Source organism: Eurytemora carolleeae, unplaced genomic scaffold (assembly GCF_000591075.1).
Source record: "Eurytemora carolleeae unplaced genomic scaffold, Eaff_2.0 scaffold194, whole genome shotgun sequence".
Taxonomy (NCBI): domain Eukaryota; kingdom Metazoa; phylum Arthropoda; class Copepoda; order Calanoida; family Temoridae; genus Eurytemora; species Eurytemora carolleeae.
In genome coordinates, this window is record NW_019396489.1 from 173,868 (window position 1) to 183,993 (window position 10,126).

The 10,126-nt window shown below is 32.3% G+C and overlaps 1 protein-coding gene across 1 annotated transcript in view; it reads right to left on the bottom strand.

Moving 5' to 3' along the window:
• The window catches only part of LOC111704236 (uncharacterized), a 54,663-nt gene extending 51,282 nt beyond the window's left edge, over nucleotides 1-3,381 (bottom strand). The window contains exon 1 of the mRNA XM_023476394.1: nucleotides 3,343-3,381. The gene's annotated coding sequence lies outside the window, so the exon portion shown is untranslated. The remainder of the gene's footprint in view (nucleotides 1-3,342) is intronic.
• Between the last annotated feature and the right edge of the window lie 6,745 nt (nucleotides 3,382-10,126).

Genomic DNA, 10,126 nt, shown 5'->3' on the forward strand with positions numbered 1-10,126 from the left:
GGCTCTGCAGAGTATGCAATTTCTGGATGTGTTAATTTTTTTACAATGTTTATAAAATATCGTCATCGGTTTAATATTAATGATGTGTAAAGATCAGTTCTGAACCTGTTATCTGTTATCTGTTTATATGAAGATAAAGAAAAGTAAACTTTAAAGAAAAATTTTCAAGCTCGTTAAATACTTTGTAAACAATAGTTTATTCCTTGATAATGTTCTTTAAACTCCCCCCCCCCCAGCTTTTTTATGTTCAATAATTATTTTTCAAGTGCTTTTAAAACATTAAAGATTTGAAAAGTTTTGAGCTATAATCTCTTTTAAATTTAAATTTTTGATTAATTTTTTTAAATTAATATTATTTATTGTTAAGTATCTCTACCCTTAAACATAGATTAACTATTTTTCAATCTTTTGATTCTTATTAAAGGGACAGTAAAGGAAAAATGAAAGGGGGTATAGGCTGAAAGCTAATCACTTTAGCTCTTGATCGCGACCCATGAAAGTTTTATCTGATTTTCCTGTCTCGAGAAATTGATATAAAACTGTGTTAAAATTATACGAAAATTCATATATGTAAAATCTTGAAAATCTGAAACTTAAATCACGCAACCAGAACTATCACCAATGGCAGAGCAGTATACTGGTCACGTGTCTCCGTCTGTATCACGTGACCACTTTACTGCACTGCCATTGGTGGAATTTCTGGTCAAGTAATACGGACGTAAAAATAAATTATGAATGAAATCTGTTGAAAATAGAAACAACAAATATAAAAGTAAACCTAAATTACAATTAGCTTTCTCTGGGATATCATCGTTTTCAGATTGGTTGCTTATTTGCTGAATATGATCTGTTTAAACCTACTACTTTTATACAAAATTGTATATATATTAATTTTCGTATAGATTTGACACAGTTTTATATCAATTTCTCGAGACAGGAACATCAGATATGACTTTCATGGGTCGCGATCAAGAGCTAAAGTGATTAGCTTTCAGCCTATACCCCCTTTCATTTTTCCTTTACTGTCCCTTTAAGTTCATGAAAGTTCTGTAACGCATGCTAAGTTTTATCGATTTTCATTTTATAATTTTAATTCAAAACTCCTGAAATAGTAAATTTGCCGACAAGGTTATAATGATTATAAACTCGAGGTGTAAATATGCTTCCAACAACGTTTAAACAAACATTGATCGATTTTAACTATTCTTACATTTACAATACAAGCCTTAGAGGGCGCTTCGCGCCCATCTTCTAAATTAACTGTGAACATGTTCTCTTTATGTACATCGTAAAACAAAACAAAAATAATTCGCGGATTTTCACAAAAAATTTTGTGGATGTTCAAAATTTCCAAAAATTTAATGAAGATCGAATTGTGATGGAGACAAATATTTAAAATTTCAATCATTCATAAACCTTCCATGGGGTCCCTAGATGTCCCACAAAAACATTTGGGCCCGATTGGTTCAGCCGTTTTGACGTTTATTGGATACAAACAGACAGACAAACAAACAAACAAACAGACAGACAAGCCAAATTTATATATAAATATAATATGTATCATAGTCTTCACTATGATATACGGCAAAGGGATGAGCTCTGGCCTCAAACTCAAACTTATTAATTAGTATATCTTTGCAACCTGATGGTGTAAACCTTTGACTATTTGATCAAACAGAATTCATAGTTTGAAATAGCAAATACCTATAACGACATCGGTTTAAAAAGATATATGTGGCTTAAAAATCAGAGTTTTAAAGGCTATTTGTTTCATAGAGCTCCTGTTTTTTTAACAAACATGCATGATCTGTATTTTTATTAAAAAAGTTTTTAATTTTTAAGTTTTAAGTTCGATTTTTTCCCGCTAAATAAAGCATACAAGCAAAAACTAATTTTCACAGCAATGATCATTAAATTTTGTATTAATCTCACTTTGCGGAACCCCCCCCCCCCCCCATAGACAATGCACGCACCTCTGACCCTTTAGTAAAAGTAAATTCAACCCAAAGCCTGACCGCGTCAACCTTGTTGCACCGGCTAGTCCTATTGATTGTCTGCTTTATTTACCCGATGTCCGGGCGATACAGTACAAACTAGGACCGGAAAAGTTGACCCGGCTCGGAAATTCAAATGTACTACGGCTACCCATGGGGGGGGGGGGGGCTCCATGGAACAGTAGAATCTAAGGTTCTAGCCCCCCTGGAAATAAAACAAATATTTTAAAGAAAAAGCTCTTAGAATTAATTGGTTTTCAAGAATCGCCAAAAATGAGGATAATGTTCAGCAGTAGTTCAGGTAACAATTCAATACACAAAACTTAGGTTTAGTTCGAGATATTATTATATAAACACGTATTCAAATATTATGTTGGAATAATGTAAACATTGCAGTACAAATACATGTGTATCCAAAAATGGGACAGTGCGGACGCAATTTTAACCTTATCCCTGCTCTCCCTGCTGGGGTACTTGAAAACCAATGTTTAATGTCCAAATATGACAAAAAAAATTTGCAAATTTGCAAAAATTGAAATTTTTTTCTACAAAATCCAGTTATGTAATAAAAATGTTTTAAAAAATGTCAAAAAAATGATAAAATATACATTTTTAAAAAGCCCTTGCCCATGCCATTTCAAATATGCAAACATTTTTGCAAAATTTTAAATAACTTGATGTGTAATTAATAAAAACTAAAAATGTGCAAATTTCTTTTGCCGGGTTGTTTGCAAATCATTTACAAAAATTGTTTGCAAAACTTGTGATTCCTTATTCATATGCTTTCCAAAACGCTAAAAAATATCAAAATCAAAACTGAAACTAGGTCAAAACAAAGATTTAGTTTGTTACAGAAAAAAGTAGTCATTCAGGCAGTGTGCCTGAGGACTCAGGCAGTTAGTATAAAAGCCTGGTTTTAGGCCTAAAGGGAGGGCTTTGGGTATCTAGGAAAAGTCAGAAAATTTCAACAGCCTCAGACCAATACTTTTTGAGTTATGTGAAAAAAACTACAATTTAGCCCCCCCCCCCCAAGCAGGAATAGGGTTGAGTTATCCTCCATGTTGAGAGTGACATATCCGATTCACAACAGTACCCTTCCATGCTGTGTTTGATCAATGAGATATTTTCGTTAAAAATGGGTTATTTTAAATTAATTAAAGTTTCTCTTGAAAAGTTACTTGAAGATTACTTGCTTTAAAATTCAACCTAGAACAACGACGATATTTTCAAAATTATGGATTAAACAACTGTTCAAAGAGTGCATATGTGTGAAATTGGTCATGTCCCTCATTAAATTACAATTATAGTCCCTTTAAAGTCGCCCGTATAGAAGTATGTTGGTGCTTACTGTATGTTGTTGACTGATGTGTTGAGAGCTTGATTCTACTACTACTACTAAACACTTCGGTATATATATATATTCAACAATTCACAGTTCTGACAGGGGTCATTTTAAACCTTCAAAGTTTACAATTAAAAAAGGTTTTTGGATAACTGTTTTTTTTAAAGTAAATTTTAATTTTTTAAACTTACTTTTTGTGCCCTGTAATTGCTTATGTATTTTATTATACGCGTTCTCAGATACCATGTCAAGATAGCGTTTTATTACTTTATTTATCTACCTTCAATAAATTATCTAAAATATTTCAATGCCTCTGATCAATTCTTAGAATAACTAGCTTAATCCTTTAGTATATTGCCATAAGACCCAGTTCAAATTTGAACTTGAAAATGCGGGAAAACAAAGTCTGCATATCCGTGATTAGCCGGTGTCATGCATGGAGCGGATTTCTGCATGAAGCGAACTCCCCCCTAAAGTTTTAACCATTTTAACACAATATTAGACATAAAAAGCAGTGTTAGGACATTTTCCGATATTTACTAATGTATTTTGACTTGAAAAAGATATTAAAAATTATATATGTCTCGAATAAATATCAATTGTTTGATGATTTGACCGGAAGACGACATTCAAGCGGAAATAACTTTTTTTGCCTTTACACCCTTTTAAATACTATTAAGAACTAAATGCGTGTTTAATTTATGTCAACTAATAATTTCTAATGTTTTAACATTGCTTTTTATGTTTAACAATGTGTTAAAATGGTTAAAGCTTTAAGGTGAAGTGTTTCCATGCAAGGGAGTTGTCCCCATGCACTACACCGGCCCACCCCACGACACAGCAGGATTTTGCGTAGAGTCTTTTCAAGTATTGAATTAGCAAGCAAGAACAATGGGTGAGGCACTTGCATATAGGATTATATATATCAGCATGCAGGGTCATCTAGAAAAGAGGAGTTTAGGCAATTGCCCGTGGCCGTAGGGAGTAAGGTCAGCCACATTAATTTATCGTCCGAGCAATATTGCCACATTCTTCTACTTTTCTCGCCCGAGCCATCTTGAAATTTTCTCGGACAATAAACGAGGCGAATGTGGCTCCAATGAGAAATTGTTAAGGTTAGCCATTTTCCCCTTACTGCCTCATTGCAAAGTGATTAAATACTAAAGTGGGCCAAACTCATAGTTGGATGACGACATTTTATGTCCCAAGTATTTAAAAATAATATATATATGTATAAATTGGTCTGTACGGAGTGCACAGTACAAAAGAAAATGGACTCCTTTTGTTTACAAACACAGACTTAAAATTTGTATTTAACTTAAATATAGATTAACGTAAATTAGGATATCAGAAGTGAATTTTTGCCATTTTACTGCACAATATATAATTTTAGACAGCACAATAATGCCTGCATGCATAATCTGTAAAACAAGGAATACAGAATTTGTGATACCGAAAAATGAAGATCTTCGAAATATATCTCATGGTCTTCACTTTTGTATTTTGACAGATTTAAGATTTACATGGTCTTTAGTCTATTTTTTCTAGTCTTCACTTACCAAAAGAAATCTTTTCATACAATTATTTCCAAACCAAATTACACCTTATGGCCCAACCTGTCGTCGTTGCCTTAGTCTGTTCCACTTTATTATTTATTCACTTTGGCCTCGTTGACCCAAGTCAATGATTTCTTATGTATACAGTTAATCAGACGACTTTACAATCTAATTTTACAAATACGGTTGATGAAACGATAATCACAGAATAGTCCTGCCATTTTAAAAATATGACTTTACTTACCAGTATTCTCCATGAATCATGTATTAAAGGAATTTTATTTCTAAAATATCTTTTGTATGCGATGTAGGGTCCGAACCATAGATAAATAAATAAACATAGATAGCTTATGTACGCAAAATCACCAAGAATTGTACAGTCCATGAACTCATACTCCTAGGGGTCAAAGTGTACTTCAATGATAATAGAGATGTCAACGATAGTGTAACGTAACGTAAAATGTACGTTTTTGTACGTTACGATACAATAATGTGTAACGTTTGGATATATTCTATATAACGTGAACGTTAAATGTTAACGTTATATGAGCTCATACCTAACGTTAACGTTAAACGTTAACGTTAGAGGAATATACTAAAAAATGTTAAATAATTTTATTTCGCGTTGTTTGTGTTAAAAAAAATTTAGCACTTGTCTTACTATATTTGATATTTTTTAACCCCAAACATGAACTCTGAAAACATGTTCATTGTGGTTTGTAAACTAAAGCTAATGCCGGTTTTTTAATCACTTTGTAAATAACATAAAAAACAAACAAAAAGAACTAAAAATATTTCAAGCTATGACTTAATTCTGTTAGATAAGAATGTCTAAAGGAATTGAAAGTTGTTCACAAACATATATTTCTAATCCCTAAATCTTTGCTACCCAATGTTGTAGACCTTAGATATTTTAAACTATGAATTCTGTTAGATAGAAGAAAAGGGTCAGTCGGCATTGCGTAAAAAAAGAAAAAATTAACCCTAAACTAATCTAAAATAATTTAGAACTACTGCTCCACATGCAAAAGTGGTTTGCCTTGCCAAAAACATGTCTATTTTTTAAGCTCGTCAAATACACGATGATCCTCCATTTAAAGAGGGCCATGCTCGATTCCCAATGATATCGTGTATACCTTTATCTGATTGATGGTTTGAAAATTGGGAGTGTTTTCCTGTTATGTATCTTGCAAAAAATAAATATGATACATCATTTTCTTGGAAATGTCATGCTGAATTCAGATTCGAAAACCATTTTTGAATATATTAAAATCTAAAGAAGATGGCCAAATAACGGTACTAAATTTCGGTTTTTAAACTTTTTAATGTTTTTGATGTAAAAATATGTAATTATCACGGAAAAAATCTTTCAATGCTTTCATTTAGAAACAATATTATTTTAAAAAAGTGTAACGTTAGAAACATTCAGGCTTGAACATTTTAATACAACGCAACGTATAGATCATTTTTTCAAATCTTTCTTAGTAACGAAACACATTAACAGTTTTGATTGTCAGTTGTAAAAAGTGTATCAAGAAAGTTTTCACAATAACGTTTCAATAAATCGTAACGTAAGAAAAGGCGCATTTTGGTAAAATTTCTAAACGTAATTAAAAGAGTTTATATTGGAAAAGTTAAGATAAAACGTAACGTTTACAAAAAATATTCTTTGCACTGAAATGCATTGTAACGTACAGAACTATGCCCCAATGACGTTTTATTAAAGCAAAACGTTTGTCATCTTTTATATCTTCAAACAAGTGAAAGTGTAACGTAAGGTCTCTGTAAATATTTACCTTGCATGAAAGTGGAACGTTAAAAAATTGTGGTTATATTACATAAGCTTAAACACAACGTTGGGAAAGTTTTTTAAAACATCAAATGCAAAAGCGTAACGGAGCTTACTGTTTTTTCAATAACATTTACTAAAGCTTAACTTTGTATAAGGTATTCAAGTGCAGAAAATTCATTACGTAACGTTACTCTATACTGTAAAATTTCATAATGTGCAACGTAACGTTTCAAACGTTAATACTTTTGATGAACACTATCGTAACGAAAGCTAAAATCTAGAAAAATCAAAACGTTGACATCTCTAAATGATAAGCGGGGTGGTTGGGTGTTCTAATGGATTTCATAATAGAGTTTAAAATAACTCCGGGAATGAAACTTTTTGAAAAAATAATATTTCACAGAGCAATATATCATATTGACGAGAACTGAAGAAGGACATGAGAAGGACTAAACAAACTTAAATTTCTCTCTACAGAACTCATGTACACCACAAGTACTCAATGACATAAGAACAGCCAATGTATCACAACCGACCTAGTTAATCTATATAATAGGAATATCTTTAAAAGATCTCTGTACATTTATATCTTTCAAGATGAAAAATGTCGTCTTATGCGTAATCTATCTTTATCTCTGGTCCGAGCCAGTTAAAATCATGGGACACCAATCCACTTTCAGCCTGGAGATTGGTCGCTGTGTAGCAAATATCGTAACAATCCCTATATTTGTTAACCTGAACGCATCTAGATATATTATGTTGTACATTGTCTATAAATCTAAATGCCCTTATCATTAACTATGCAAAACTTGTAATCCGATTAACCTAGCCTAACTATGTCTGTAAATACATCAAACCATGTATTGTGATTAGCTCAACTACTCTTATATGTATATCCGCGCAAATCTTGTAAATACGTTCATTAAACTCAATCTGTAATATAGATATCTAAATACACGTCAGTTGGCATACACTCTGCTTTGATTACGGTGAGAGTTGATGAGAGTTGATGAGATCGTGACCATTGGTTTGGCAATGATAGTTTACGATCTTGTGTCTGATTTGACATTAATAGCTGATGAGATTGTGCCCGTGTTTGGCATTGATAGTTTACGACCATGTGCCTGTGTTGGCATTGATAGCTGATGAGATTGTGCCCGTGTTTGGCATTGATAGTTTACGAGTTTGTGTCAATGTTAACATTGATAGCTGAAGAGATTGTGCCCGTGCACAGCTTTATGCAGTCATCTGCATGAAATTAAGATAACAGTCAGGCAGTTTTCTTAATTTTTACAAATAACATGTTCAGCCTTTCAAGAGAAGCACCTCTAGCGGAGAAAGATTAGAGCAAAGAGCTTTGTAATATAAAAAGTGGGCATTGGGATTTATACGCAAAACCACACGCCTCAATTGGGTTCAAGAAGAAGCCAAAGAATGTCGTCTTTTCTATAATTTAAAAAGATTTTAGGACTTTTTAAACATTTCCATCACTATAAACTTGCGTTTTTACATAAATTGCCATCAGAAATGCATAACTTTATTATCTTTTTACATAAACTTTATTTTAAAACAGACTGCAATGTAATTGGTTTAAAAATTTGGCTACTTAAAACCTAGGTTTTTTCGGGCTTTGCTCACGTGTTACTGGCCTAAAATTCTGCTTTAGACTATTACAAAACTATACTTAATGACATTCTAACAAATTTTGTTTCAAAATATGTGGTATTTTTCATACAAATGAGATGCGTAACAAAATCACAATTTTAGCTTTATTTTAACAGGAGAGCATCCTATCCTATAACCGAGAAAAACAAATTTAGAAGTCTATAACCGTGTCATTATTTTCCCACCATTTTTAGCAATTACAATAATTTATTTATTTGATAACTAGAGTTTTAATGTTGATTGTTTGAATTTAAAACCAATACTGCAGCCAATGACGTCATATAAAAGTGTACAGAGCGTACACACTGTTCGGATTAATTCCTAATGCCATATCTTTTACTATTCTATCGTCTTTGGATTAGAGTATAGAATGCTGATAGGCAATGTGTACAGGGAAACTGTACAGTCCCCTCAAACTTTGACGAAAAGGTCAACATGTACATATAAAGAAGAGGGGGAATTCTGTATACGTTATTTTAATTATGAATCAAAATTTAGGGAATAGTTTTTAAGCCTTTGTCCATGGTCTCTAAAGGAACTTAGACGTAATATTTAGTTCACAGAGGGCCCCTTTAGGCTTTGTTATTTAAAAAAAGAGTAAGATATCAATATTTTAAGGGACCGGCAAAAATGGCCAGAATTCAAACAATTCACAAGTTAGAAAAACGACGATGTCTTCCAAATTGTAGATCAGAAAAGGTTTAAAGAGTATTCTTGCTGTTCAAAACCTTAATGTAAATCAAAATCTAAATTGAAAGTCGATCAATTAATCCTAAGTTTTTTTTTGTAAAATGTTTACAGAAAGCTGGTATGTGTAAAAGACGACCTTTTTCTACAACTTTAAAATCTTTGAAGACTTCATGATTTGAAGATATTGCGAGTACTTAGCCTTAAATTTAATCATAAAAATGCAAATTACTAAGGGTCCGTTCTATAGTAACAGGTATTGTGAAAGGTAGATGATTGACTAAACAGTCTAATAAATGAATTCACTCACTAAAAGAAAAAATATTTATAAGTAAATTAAACTTGTTAATTTAACTTATGTACAGGACATGACGCTGACCTGTCCTGTTAGTATAGCATATTAGATATTTAGCTTATTTTTAAATATTTTGTTCAACTTTTTAAAAAACAGTTCTTCATGAAACCCCTGTAAAATAATAAAACAATCTTGTCTATTTTTTATACAAACCTATAAACAGTTTCTCAAAATTTAAGGAATAATTTTGAAATTTAGAAAAACAAAAATAAAACCTTTAATCTCAATAAAATTGAGATTTTTAATAAAAATTGTTATAAACTATTTTATTATGCTGAGATTTTTCGAAAAAGAGGTTTTTGGTGGATACAAAAGCCAAATATTCTCTATTGGAGACCAAAATACAGGGCGTGGACTGTGGAGACAGAATGGGGGAGACTTGGAGATGTAGCGACATATTTTAGACGGTTTTGGGGAGCCTGGAGGTCATTCTACAAATCTGGAGGCTGGGAGGTCATTTTTGCGGGGCTTATGTCGCTTCTACACCCCCTCCCTCATTGAGGATAGTGCTCATAATACCCAACAAAAATATGATTAATATGTGACTCAAAGAAGTTCGTAGTAAGATTTCGATTCTACTGGAGACCACCGGAGGGATTTTATTTTCACTGGAGGGTTTAAAAAAAATGCTTTTTACAATTTAAAACTTTACGCAGGGTGATTTACATTCCACTGGAGGGATTCAGATATCCTTCCAAGGGGTTTATAATTCCACTGGAGGGATTCAGTTATCCT